The sequence below is a fragment of the Pectinophora gossypiella genome, chromosome 6 (genome assembly GCF_024362695.1).
Source record: "Pectinophora gossypiella chromosome 6, ilPecGoss1.1, whole genome shotgun sequence".
In the NCBI taxonomy this organism is placed as follows: Eukaryota; Metazoa; Arthropoda; class Insecta; order Lepidoptera; family Gelechiidae; genus Pectinophora; species Pectinophora gossypiella.
The window spans coordinates 2,835,501-2,847,660 of record NC_065409.1 but is presented as its reverse complement, the minus strand read 5'-3'; the positions used below and the strand labels follow the sequence as shown (position 1 = coordinate 2,847,660).

At 36.5% G+C, this 12,160-nt stretch overlaps 1 protein-coding gene across 4 annotated transcripts in view; it reads right to left on the bottom strand.

The window, feature by feature from the left end:
• LOC126367294 (uncharacterized) overlaps positions 1 to 12,160 on the bottom strand; it is a 537,003-nt gene that overhangs the window by 153,431 nt on the left and 371,412 nt on the right. The gene's annotated exons all lie outside the window — the stretch shown is intronic.

Sequence of the window (12,160 nt, the reverse complement as noted above, 5' to 3'; positions counted from 1 at the left end):
AAAAATTTTGACATCGCGTACGATTCGGAATCCTGATAGGCTTTTAGCTTAAGGTATGGTAATTTTGAGACGTGATTTCGCTGGGAGTTTGTTCAAAATCCCAAGAATCAAAGTAGTGATTACGATGCCTCTTATTTATGCATACCTATTTGTTTTTTTCCTATCTGTCCAAATGTCAATGGTAACTTTAATTTAAGATTTTTCTTTGAAAATATCCCTCTAATGTGTAAGTTATTAAGTTGTAAATTATCTATGCAATAAGGTATTTATTAATTAATTGCTTTTTTGATCTACATTTTTGGCTCATAATTTATTATAAAAGTTTTGACTACAGAATTCAGTTTTAATAACAAATTAACAGCATTACCCATGTGTCTGGCCTGCCATTGAAGTTTAAAATTTAAATACTATCGAAAAATAATGAATACGTTAATCTCAAAGGAATAATCCGATATTATCGGACAAAGGGATGCGAGAGGGCAATATACGATCGACCACAATTGTACATTAATGTTATTCATAAGCACGCCTCGCTGACACGGAGTTTGTTGGCTTCACACTTAAAAAGCTTTGTTCGTATTTTGTTAATACGCAGCCTCATTATTATGGACTGTGTTTTAGTAAATATCAGTGAAATAATCTAACACATTTTTATGAAATAAAACTAATGTTGTTGTCGATGTTCTGTTAGGTACCTACTTTAGTTATTAAATAACGAATAATAAAATAAAAAAAAAGCTCAAAATAAAACAGTTCACAAATACCATCCCACCTTTTCCAAAATTAAAATTCTCCCAAATAAAATATACTTACGTAATTTTAGCAGATTCGGAAGGTAGAAGCAAAAGCTGACATAATAATTATCTCGGCGGGCCGAGGTGGCCCATTTTCGCAGTTTCTTTGCGAGGTCACGTGCCCACGATTATGTAGTCGAAATTTTTGCAAATACCTGCAAAACTGGTGATAACGAGACGCCTTTTTGGGACTTTTTGTTTGTTCAGGGATCTGTTTTAGTTTGATTTTGGAAGAGGTCTATTACCTATTATTCTTCTTCTATCGTGTGGGTTGTGAGGTGGATTACCAACCCCATAGAGCCGCCAAAGGCCCCTGACACGGCTTATGTAACGACTACTTACTTACATCAGTAAGTAGTAACCGGGACCAACAGCTTAACATGCCTTCCGAAGCACGCATCATTTTACTTTTGGACAATTAGATGATCAGCCTGTAATGTCCTAACCAAACTAGGGATCACAAAGTGATTTTCGTGATGTGTCCCCACCGGGATTCGATCCCGGGACCTCCGGATCATGAGCCCAACGCTCAACTACTGGACCACGGAGGCCGTTAAAGGTCGTTCGCCGGCCGGCCGTTGCAGATAGCGCCATACGTGTTGCCAAGTTTTGGGCCGATACTATTTAGTTTGCCATCGACACGATAAGGAGGAGTAACTTTTTTTAGCTAGGACTCTAGCACTCCTAATGGGAAATGAGCGTAATCTTATGGACGTATGTATATATCAGTGTGTTTGTACTGTTAACATAAACATTGCCTATATACACGCAGCCTCACGTGGCTTCGTCTAATGACAGAAATGATAACAGTGGCCTACTTACGCCCACGTGTGCAGGATTGTGGTGTAAAATTCAAGAGGTAGCGTCTAAATAAATGTAGAGTAAATAAATAGTAATAAATGGTATTGAAAACAAGCAGAAAGGGAATTGGTTGAGTATTTTCTTTTAGAAAACATCGTTGATAATGTTAAACAGGACGACCAGTTCAGTACTATTAGCGATTATATTTCAATAAAGATAACATTTCACAATCGTCTCAATGCGCGGTAACAATCAAATCTGTCAAAGTACGTAAGCTAGTGTTGTGACGTTCATTAGCATAGTGACGTATCAGTCGATATTAGGTCGAACTAAATTTTCTATCTAACAATAATGAGCACGAAAATGGGTGAGCGAGCAGACTATCAAGCCGAAACTATGAATAAATAAATAGAAAACCTGGGGCCTCTTTCATAAAACTTACAATTGTAAATTACAACGACAATTTGGTTCATTACGTAGCTAATATGAAACTGCAAAATATTTGTGATCACAAACTCCGCAATGTACATCAAATTGTCATTGTAATTTACAATTGTAAGTTTTATTAAACAGACCCCTGGTTGTCAACAAAACCTTTTCCAACAAAACGGTGAAGAACCAAGATGACAACTATATTAGCATTAAAGATTTTTTTTCGATGTAACTTAAGGTTGATTTGCCTCGGATAGCATTTACTACGTGGCCAGTTTGTCTGGCTTCAATCATGACGAAGACAATAAGAATTTAATAAAACTCCTTCAGCTCATGAATTGCGACAGTAGTAGCGAATGCGATGGTAATGAAGGCGGCTGATACGATCCCGCTACGCACCGTTACGACGCTGAGAAGTCACTCAGATTAAGATATCATACTTTACACACATGAGCTTTTAAAGAAATGAAGTGTGTACCAAGAACAGACGAAACTTGATGAAGAAAAATTTTGATGAAATACACATTTTTTTTTTTAATAAAACCTCTTTTATCTATGTATATAGCTGCTCTCAGGTGTGGAGGTGTTCGTCCTAATCAAAAAAATCTGTTGAATAATGTTATAATTTTCATAAACAATGTTAACTCTCCAACTCTTCACAGCAGAATACCGCAACCGAACAAAATTCCCGCCACAGTCTTTCAAAAAGGCGGGAAAACGGTCCCGTTTGAAAAAGAAGAAATCAAAAGTAAAAACAAATGAAATTATATGCCAGTGTCAAATTAGAAATAATAAAGTTGTGCACGTTAGGCTAGATAAGAAGAAAGTTGTGACACAGATTCACGACTTTATTCGGTCTGTTATTAATTACATAATATATAATCATAAAATAGACATAACGATCCCTAACACTTATAAAACGTACTTCTACATTGTAATAGAAAATAAACCTACATATAGAAATACCAAGAGCTCAAAACACTAAACAGACAGCTCCAACCATTATAGAGTTACATTTTGATAGATCAAACCAGCTTGTAAAGGTAAAGGAAATATGCAAAATCCTCCGATGGGATCCTGTGAAGCAAAAGAGGGATTAAGTCCTCCTCTCTTCTTTTCAAGTGCATGATAGCGAAAAGATGGAATCTTTATTTGGGGAGACCTGTCGATCAGAAAATAAGATCTTTCAGCTCAGTCAGTAAAGTTATTTAATTTTATCATCACTAATTTAAGAACCAGCCGCGCTTTTGTAAGTGTAGCTTTCTCCATGCTACTTTTAAGTACACGCTTGCCTGCTTTTATTACTTTGATATAATTGTTTACATTTAGTATATTTTGACTAATAATATTAGGCTGCTGGGCTCCAAACCATTCACTTTGAATTCATTTTTAGATCATAGATAATTGATATTACGTGGTTTCCAGGATTTGTGCCTGGTTTATGACAATAGGTCCATTGTACTTATGTTTTTATTCGTATGTTTATGTCCTTTGTATATGTCGTTGTGCAATAAAGTATTATTGATTGATTGATTGAATTTTCAAAATAAAATGAGTGTTATTATTTCATAAAATATGGCAATATTTTACAGAATCGTCCTAATTGAAATTTTGAATCAGAATCATTTATTCAACTTAATACATGGGGTAAGCAGAGACTATAGAATTCCATTTGCTTCGATCCTGACATACTTCTTTTGCTTCCTCCACATTCATCAATCGTTTCATACACGCACGCCGGTTCAGAGTAGATCTTACTGAACCTTCCAATCATGGATAAACTTGTTAGGTCACTCTACAGTCTACGTCATTTCGCAAGGCGTTATTGCTGCGAAGAAGATATTAGAAGAAACTGCAACAGCAACACATCTTTTAAATCATAGGTGGTGATATAGAAGTGGAGGAGCTCGGTGGCGCAGCGGTAAACGCGCTCGGTCTGCGATTGTTGAAGTTAAGCAACTTTCGCGGCCGGTCATAGGATGGGTGACCACAAAAAAAAAGTTTTCATCTCGAGCTCCTCCGTGCTTCGGAAGGCACGTTAAGCCGTTGGTCCCGGCTGCATTAGCAATCGTTAATAACCACCAATCCGCACTGGGCCCGCGTGGTGGTTTAAGGCCCGATCTCCCTATCCATCCATAGGGAAGGCCCGTGCCCCAGCAGTGGGGACGTTAATGGGCTGGTGATGATGATGATATAGAAGTACCTTGTCTGTACGCATGAACCTACATTCACCTGTGCAGATATTAGCCACCCATAGATACCACCAGAATACATGGACATTGATTACCTCCGGTCAACATTCACTGTCGCTGACTGTACCTAGATGAAATCTGATCGTCTCCAGTAATTACTGTATGTGACGTCACTAAGGCTGTTAGTTATCAGGTAACTAAATGGAGTGTATGGTAATAGTTGTCTTCGGGTTATAGATAGACGTACGGTGATTCAGTTTTGTGTAGGAGGCTTCGCCCAGTAGTGCGAGAAATTCGGGCTGGGCAATTGGGCCGTGTATTATTAGGTCCAAGATAAATTATGACTAAAATTAATATTTATTATTATTAATTATGACTTCATAAGTTTGGCGGGGATGATCTGTAAATCTACCGTTTAAGTTTTTCATTTAAATAAATTAAAAAAAAAATGAAATTCTGATTTCTAAATAAAGACAGATCTAAAACTAACGAAAAACATTTTCTTTTTTTTAATTAACTTATTTATTGAATCAAGAAAAACAATAATAAGTTCGATATTTTATCACGTTTCTCTATGACGTCATAGAGTGCTTTTTCATACAAATTTTATAGTAATTTCGTGAGCAATTGATTTGACTAGTCCTTTTTACTAAACTTCAAAACACCAAAATTACTACCTATGGAATTAGTATGAAAAAGCTTGTGACCTCATAGAAAAAATCATAAAATGTCCGACTTATTGCGTTTATCTTTATTAAAATTCATAAATAAGTTAAATAGAAAAAAAAAATGTTTTCAATCAGAATTTCATAATCTTGAACCTAGTACATGACCCAATTACCAATAAGCTTATAAAAGACAAATGCTGCTATTCAAAAATAGCGCAACGTAGGTAACTTAATACAAAAACATACTTAATATATCGTTCATACTACGTATTTACCATTACCGTTTAATCAAAAGCTACCCGCTTAATGAATATCAACACGAATAACAAATTCAATCACTTCAGCAACTCGTGTTAAACACACCCTGAGGGCTCAGGAAACAATACACAATATACAACGCGTCAGATTATGTATCGAAGCCTATGTCCTGTCGACAGTGTTATCGCCCAGTGGTGCGTACACGCAAACACAGGGACGTATCAATTAATAACCCGAGTAGCGGCACGAAGAGCGGTTCGTAAATACGCTTCCGATTCCATTGTTTGATGTTTGGATGGTTTTATTATGCATACCTGTTTGTGAAGTTGTGTAAGGTAAATGTGTAATGAATCTAGATTTTGGACAAATAATATTTATGAAAAAAGATTTCTAGCTTTGTAAAAGACGTGACATTTGTCGAAATAAACACATTTTTTATAAGGTAGCTATTGTAACGTAGAAGTGAAAAATATTTTATAAAATATTTATTAACGGGAATTAAAACCGACTTTACAAATTAAAATAATAATTTTGCATCACCTTTTCAATGTTCATAATGTCACATCCAGTAGCCCTGTACATAATATTTTGAACGAACCTTTCTGCACTAAAAATCGGATCATATTTTCTTATCCATTTATCGCAAACTCCTTCCCCGTCGTTGTGGAGCCAGGCTGAATAAATCACGTTGCTTTTGCCATAAAACATAAAACACACTACTTCTCAAGTTTATCCATTACATAGTTATAACAATCTCGAGTTTTTCTCGCTACTCTTGTGGGGTATATTATTGTTTGTTTTGGGAAAGTATTTTGATGTTTTTGTGGGAAAGTTTTTAAGTAGATATTTAGGTTAGGTTTTATAATGTAACAAAATACAAGTCCCTATGCGGGTAGACACAAACTTAACCGATCTTTAGTTTGACAGCTCTTTTTTCTTTAAAAAAAAAAGAGTACAACCGCATCACACATATTGAGCTTATTCCACAACTTAACTAGGTATTCTGACTGATATGTGTAACAATATCGGTGTACATACAATAAACTAATTTACAAATTCACAAACAGCTCTTACACAGTTGTCGTCCTTCACTTCAAATACATACAAGAAAGAGATGCAACTAGTTTTAGACCTGTCAATTTAAATTACAATTAAGAAGGTGGTCGCCCAAATCCACACGAATGTGAAACTAATTACTAGATCAATAGTGTGAAGATTAGTTTAACGGGCAGGTTTATAAAAGAAACACACTTGAAAAATTGTTTGCTTATAAAATTATTTTTGACATCCGAATACAGTCTGAAATCTACCTATTTTGATATTCCAAAGAAGCATTACATAGTTGTATGTACATTTGAAGTTTTTTTCTGACATCCACCGCAATAAGCGCAAGAGATTTTAAACCGACTTCCTGTTTTCCGAGAAACTTCAACCTAATGTGGATTTAGTGGTAAAAATAAAGCGGGTAGATGGAGAAATATTAATTCGCCCGGTTCTGGTTGTGACAGCAAAGATTTCGGTATAAACACGGTATAAATCTGGGGTGGGGGGACATTAAAAATAAATAAGAGGATAAGGGAGGCAAAGAAATATGTTTATTCAGCTTTTAGTGTCGTTTACTATCTGCCGATGACAGTTCCGAAGTAACAGCAACTGGGACTTTGGGCATGTTCCGGTTCATTTGCAAGGCTGAATGAATTTTGAAGATGACAATAATGATAATTAGAATCAAGATTTACTATATCTTTGCGTTTGTTTACTTGGCTGCTAGTACACCAGATTAGTTCAATATTTCTACATAAATACGCGACCAAATAAAACCATTTTGAAATGTTCCTCAAAAACGGCTCCCGCCTAGGGTTGTCTTATGGCCGGGAAATGCGGTATTTTTAGGCCAATAATTTTAGATTACAGACTCGAATATCTGCTAGTTTTTTTTTCACAATGTTACGACTTCACGACGGCTAAGAGCTTGAGTCTAAAGTGCAAAAGGCTCTAGCTACCTCCATTGATGACCAGTCCATACACTTTATTACAATTTGCCTTAATGTTTATTGTCTATTTATTTATTTGTATTCACTTGTGTACTAAATTGCTTTTTACGCATTTTAATTGTGTTATTCTATTGTTTTATATTTGTTTCTTTGGTGTATGTAATAATAAACGTTTCTTTCTTTGTTTCTTTCTTTACCTACCGATTGATTTTTATTTCAGCTTCGCTGAAATTTGGGTATCAATTGTGTACCTAATCCAAGAAATCTTTAAGGGCACTATTCGCTAAGGTACTGCGGTCATCGTTGGCAAACTTAATTAAGTACTTTAACATACTTATACAAGATTTCAACGATCAATTATTTCAAGATGTCAACGATACCTCGTCAATGGTTTACTGTACGAAGCTGATGGACAACAAGAGTATATATCTAGTCTAATATAATCTAGCCTACAAGATCCCACTGCTGGACAAAGGCCTTCCCTTCCTCTTTCTAGTTTTCGCGGTCCTGTGCGTACTCCGGCCAAGAGTATAACAAAGCAGAAAATGTTAAGCTTGTATCTGTATGTGGTAACCCTAGCGTCACATCTCCCTTATAACCAATATTTGCATGTAGATGGCGCCACTCTGGCTCACTTCACGCCGCCATAACCGAAACTCGGCTAAACTGATTTAAATTTTCACCATCACAATGACTTTTAAAATAGCTTCGGTAAGTCCTTTCGCTACTATAGCCGTTTAAAGTTTTGTTTGTTGGCAGCTTTCTGTAAGCAAAAGGAATATTATAGTGATTTTTATATGCGGCTTTCGTTGTAATTGCTAAAGAAGAATTATTTAAACGCCAGGTACTTTTTTATGCTCTAAACTCCCTCCGGTTAGTTGGGCGTCTATAGAATGTGTATCTGTTACTGTATCTTTGTCTGTTCCTCTTTACCTGATACTACTACTTCATCTGTTTCTCTTTTTTAGTTCATTTTTTCCCCTCATCATCATCAACAGTGGCTGCAAGTTGTCTTTGATTACTTGTGGCTCTGCCCACCCCATTAGGGATTACGGGCGTGAGTTTATGTATGTATGTATGTGTTTTTCCCCTCTTAAAAGTAGCCTGTCCTGTTCTGACAGCGTGTATGCTTTCAATATTTATTATTATATACTCTCTCCAGTGCACAAAAAACTATTAAATAAATATAAAAGTACAAGAAACATTATAAAGGATCTCGTTAACAAATCGCAAGTAGTTATACCCAAGACACGGATTAACAGCTCGCTCGCTTGAAGTAGATATCTCACGAGACAGTCTGTAAGCTTCCCAGCGCTTGCTTTAATAAAGCGATTTTGAAATCTTTACGCTGGAGAGTGTCTTTCGAAGGATTTTGTAAAAGAGCTTTACGAAGTACTAATAGTACTTGAGTATCTTATATCTACGTCATTTGAGGGCTTAGTAGTTAGTAGCATTTGCTAATACAAATTAGTTGAGTATAAATTTGTAGATTACACGTATCAAAGTAATTTTAGGTTACACCAGAAGTGTTACACAATTTTTATTTCTTATTTGAAATGGTTCGTTCGTTCGAAAATTAAATCAGACATTTCTGATTTACATCAATCCATTACAACTACCACAACATTTATTAATTCTTAATATAAAAAGTGTCGAACTTTCTGACGTCATTCCTTAACATCCAATAATAAAACGCTCAAAATGATTTCAAGAAAAAGCCACTTAAAAATCTTGCTTCCGCAATGTGTCGACGTAGCAAAATCCGGCAAGTCCATATTTTCGCAATATGTCAAACAGAACATTTCCCGGTTTGGTAGTCGGTCTAGAGGCGTATTTCCATCAAATATTTATTTTTCCCGTCTGTAATGGGCACATTAATCTTACGGCGAGAGTTGCTCGAGCGGTGTTTGACATTACGCCTCCTTGCCTGCCTTGCAGGATTACTGTTTTTCTACTTATTTGGATTTTTAGAATGGTTTTGTTTAGCTAGACATTATGATGCCATCATAAAGTCGACGTGTTTTATCAAAAATTACTTACCACAGCAGCTTATGTTTAGGTATTTGTTTTCACCGTGAACTTGAACTTTTTCTTACCTGTAACAAAGATAAAGTAAAATTAGCGCATCTAAAATTGTAGATATTTCATACAATTCTACTTAAGTGTAACCATTTTTGATTAAATTCGTTTTATAATTCACTCTTACCGATATTCCAAAATTGACTTTACAAGTACACGAATAAGGGTCTATTTCAGTCATCATCCTCACTAAATTAAGATTCACGCTCTTGTCGGTGTAGCATTATCTCCATGCTACTTTTTAGGGATAAAATAGGGCAGTGGTTTCCTTGCCTTTCGTCCACCTATTTGAACGGTATTCGCTGATAATTGACTGATAACCTGATATTAGTCATTTTATCTGACGGATAAGTTCTTGATAGTTATTAGCAAGTATATTGAAACAGTAGGCTCACTTTTTATCAACTTCAACTTTATAGTTGTATGGCAACCGGTCGTCATAGAGGTTTTTTTTTTGGTTAAATTTGTCCCGAGAAGGAGCAGGCAAAGGAACATAGCCATACAGCCTGATCAAATGAAATTCTTCTTCATGTGATTTCTTGAATGTTTTCTGTCTTCGAAGAGATAGCCATTACTGCCAATGTCACACTCTTTATCAATCTCGTAAAGAAGATTCTAAGTAAAGTCACATTGACGGGAAACAATGAATTGTTCTCCACGTGTCGATATACGCAGTGTTAACACGGGGTCACAGTGTTGCCAATGTCCACATGTGTAAATCACAGATATCGCGGCACACGGTGCGTTTGCGACGATTTATTGGACCAATGGAGTGTGAGGGGGCATAAACTTGCAATCACTTATCGAATTTATTGACTTTTAAAGTACATTTGTTTACTTCCTTTTTTTACTTACCTACCTACAGTGTCTATAAAAGAGAGAAAAAAAACTTAGGTTCTGCTTGTAAATTAAAAAAAAAAACATTATAATATTTTCAGCTACATTATATACCGGAATTAGTCAAAGCCAATTCATCGACATGAATTCGACTTGACAGAAAAAATAGCCATATAAAAGTAAAAAGCCAAAGCATTTACTCAACAAACACCCTTTTAAAAAGTAACGGCATTGCGAGTTCGCCAATCAGAGCGTCGCGTCATTCAAATTGTTCTGGCGTTCGAAACTTAAAATCGGCTGTCAAAGGCAACTAGCGCTAACTGGTAGTAACTAGTTAAACCTTGTTAAAACCGGCCGGGTATGTCGGATGTCCGGATCTTGTTTGGACAAGGTAGAATAAGGTTGGTGATTCAGGTGTCCGGTTTTACCCTTCTAATTGTTAATTTTACCTACACTAATTCTCGTTTTGCTTATATTTAATGTATATAGGTAATTTCTGCGATAAGAAGAAATCCTCTAGACATCGTGTCTTCATAAGACCTCGTTTTTCAGTCACAACAGGTAAACGTAGAGGCCCTCGTTTTGTGGTCTCGCCAGCCAGTGTTTTCGGCTTTAAGCCAGTGATATGAGAAAAAAATAAGTAAGCAAATGTAGTTTGAAAAACGATTTTATAAACCAGCCGTTATAAAGGCATATATCTAGTGAATCCGAGATAGTTTTGTTCATATAGCCCTAGGTTCAAATCCTGTCTCCGACTCTAAACAACTGGATTTGACTTTATGAGTTTGATAATTATTGATATCACGTGGTGGCCAGGATATGTGTCAAGTTAATGACAATAGACTCGCCCTGGCTGGCGATACCTCTGCGTACCCCTTCTAGAACACGCTACGGTATGCAAATTTTTTGTTATCGATTTTTATCTCTTTTCATCCTCCTAAGAATTCACAGCCTTATAATGATTCTTAAAGGCTTTCAGTCCTCACAAAATCCTCAACGACAACATACAGCATGTAACAAAGGAACAGCCTCCCTTTCAAATCATGGTCCCATGTATTCATTAACCTTTACAATCTCCCACACAAGTATACTTACATGACTCTCAGCTCCTTATCTTAGTACAGTCACCCTCTGTGTGGGAGGAGACATGGGAGTCGGCTTAATTGAAGGCAAAAGCTATGTGGAGCGCTGTACGTGCTATCGGTTTTTGGTATTGATTTTCGTGTGGTAAAGACCAATTAAATATTTGGGTTTCTAGTTCAGATAATGTCAGTTGAATTATTTGGTAAGGCATTAAAAAAACACAATGTTGTACACAGATGTTTTGTCATTGTAGACGGTGATACGGCTCACCACCTACCACGTTGGTCTAATAGAAAGCTCGGTGACGCGTAGGTACTTAGTTCATCTTGCGAAGGGTCCCACTGCTGGGCACAGGCCTCGTCTCAATCAACCGGAGGAAGTAGGGAGCATATTACTCCACGCTGCTCTACTGCGGGTTGGTAAAGGTGTTTTTACGGCTAATAGCCGTGACCAACGGCTTAACGTGCCCTGCGAAGCAAGAAATCATCTTACTTTTTTGGATAACTATCCAAAGGACAGTCTCACAAAGCGATTTCGACAACGTCCCCATCGGGTACCGAACTTGGACCTCCAGATCGTGAGCCTAACGCTCTAACCACTAGACCACGAAAGCTGTTTGGCCAAGGTAAAACAATGGTCAAGCGATCATGTTCAGAGTCGCCATATTTCATCCGGGGTAAAATAGTAGCTTATTATCGAAACACCCAACACTTACGGGCGAAACACTTCAAATTTGATTTATGATGGTAAGAGCGGAGAATTGAGGAATTTCTGGAAAATGATTTTGGTAAGAAATAAATATTACTTATGTTTTATCAAAGAAAAGTTTTGATAACGTAGAATACGTACAGCTACAATACAATACAACACAACGCAACGCAACACAACACAACACATCACAACACAACACATCACAACACAACACAATACAACACAATACAATACAATACAATACAATACAAATACACTTTACAACGCTACTTACAACCACACACACGCACTCACTCTATTATCAACGTCTT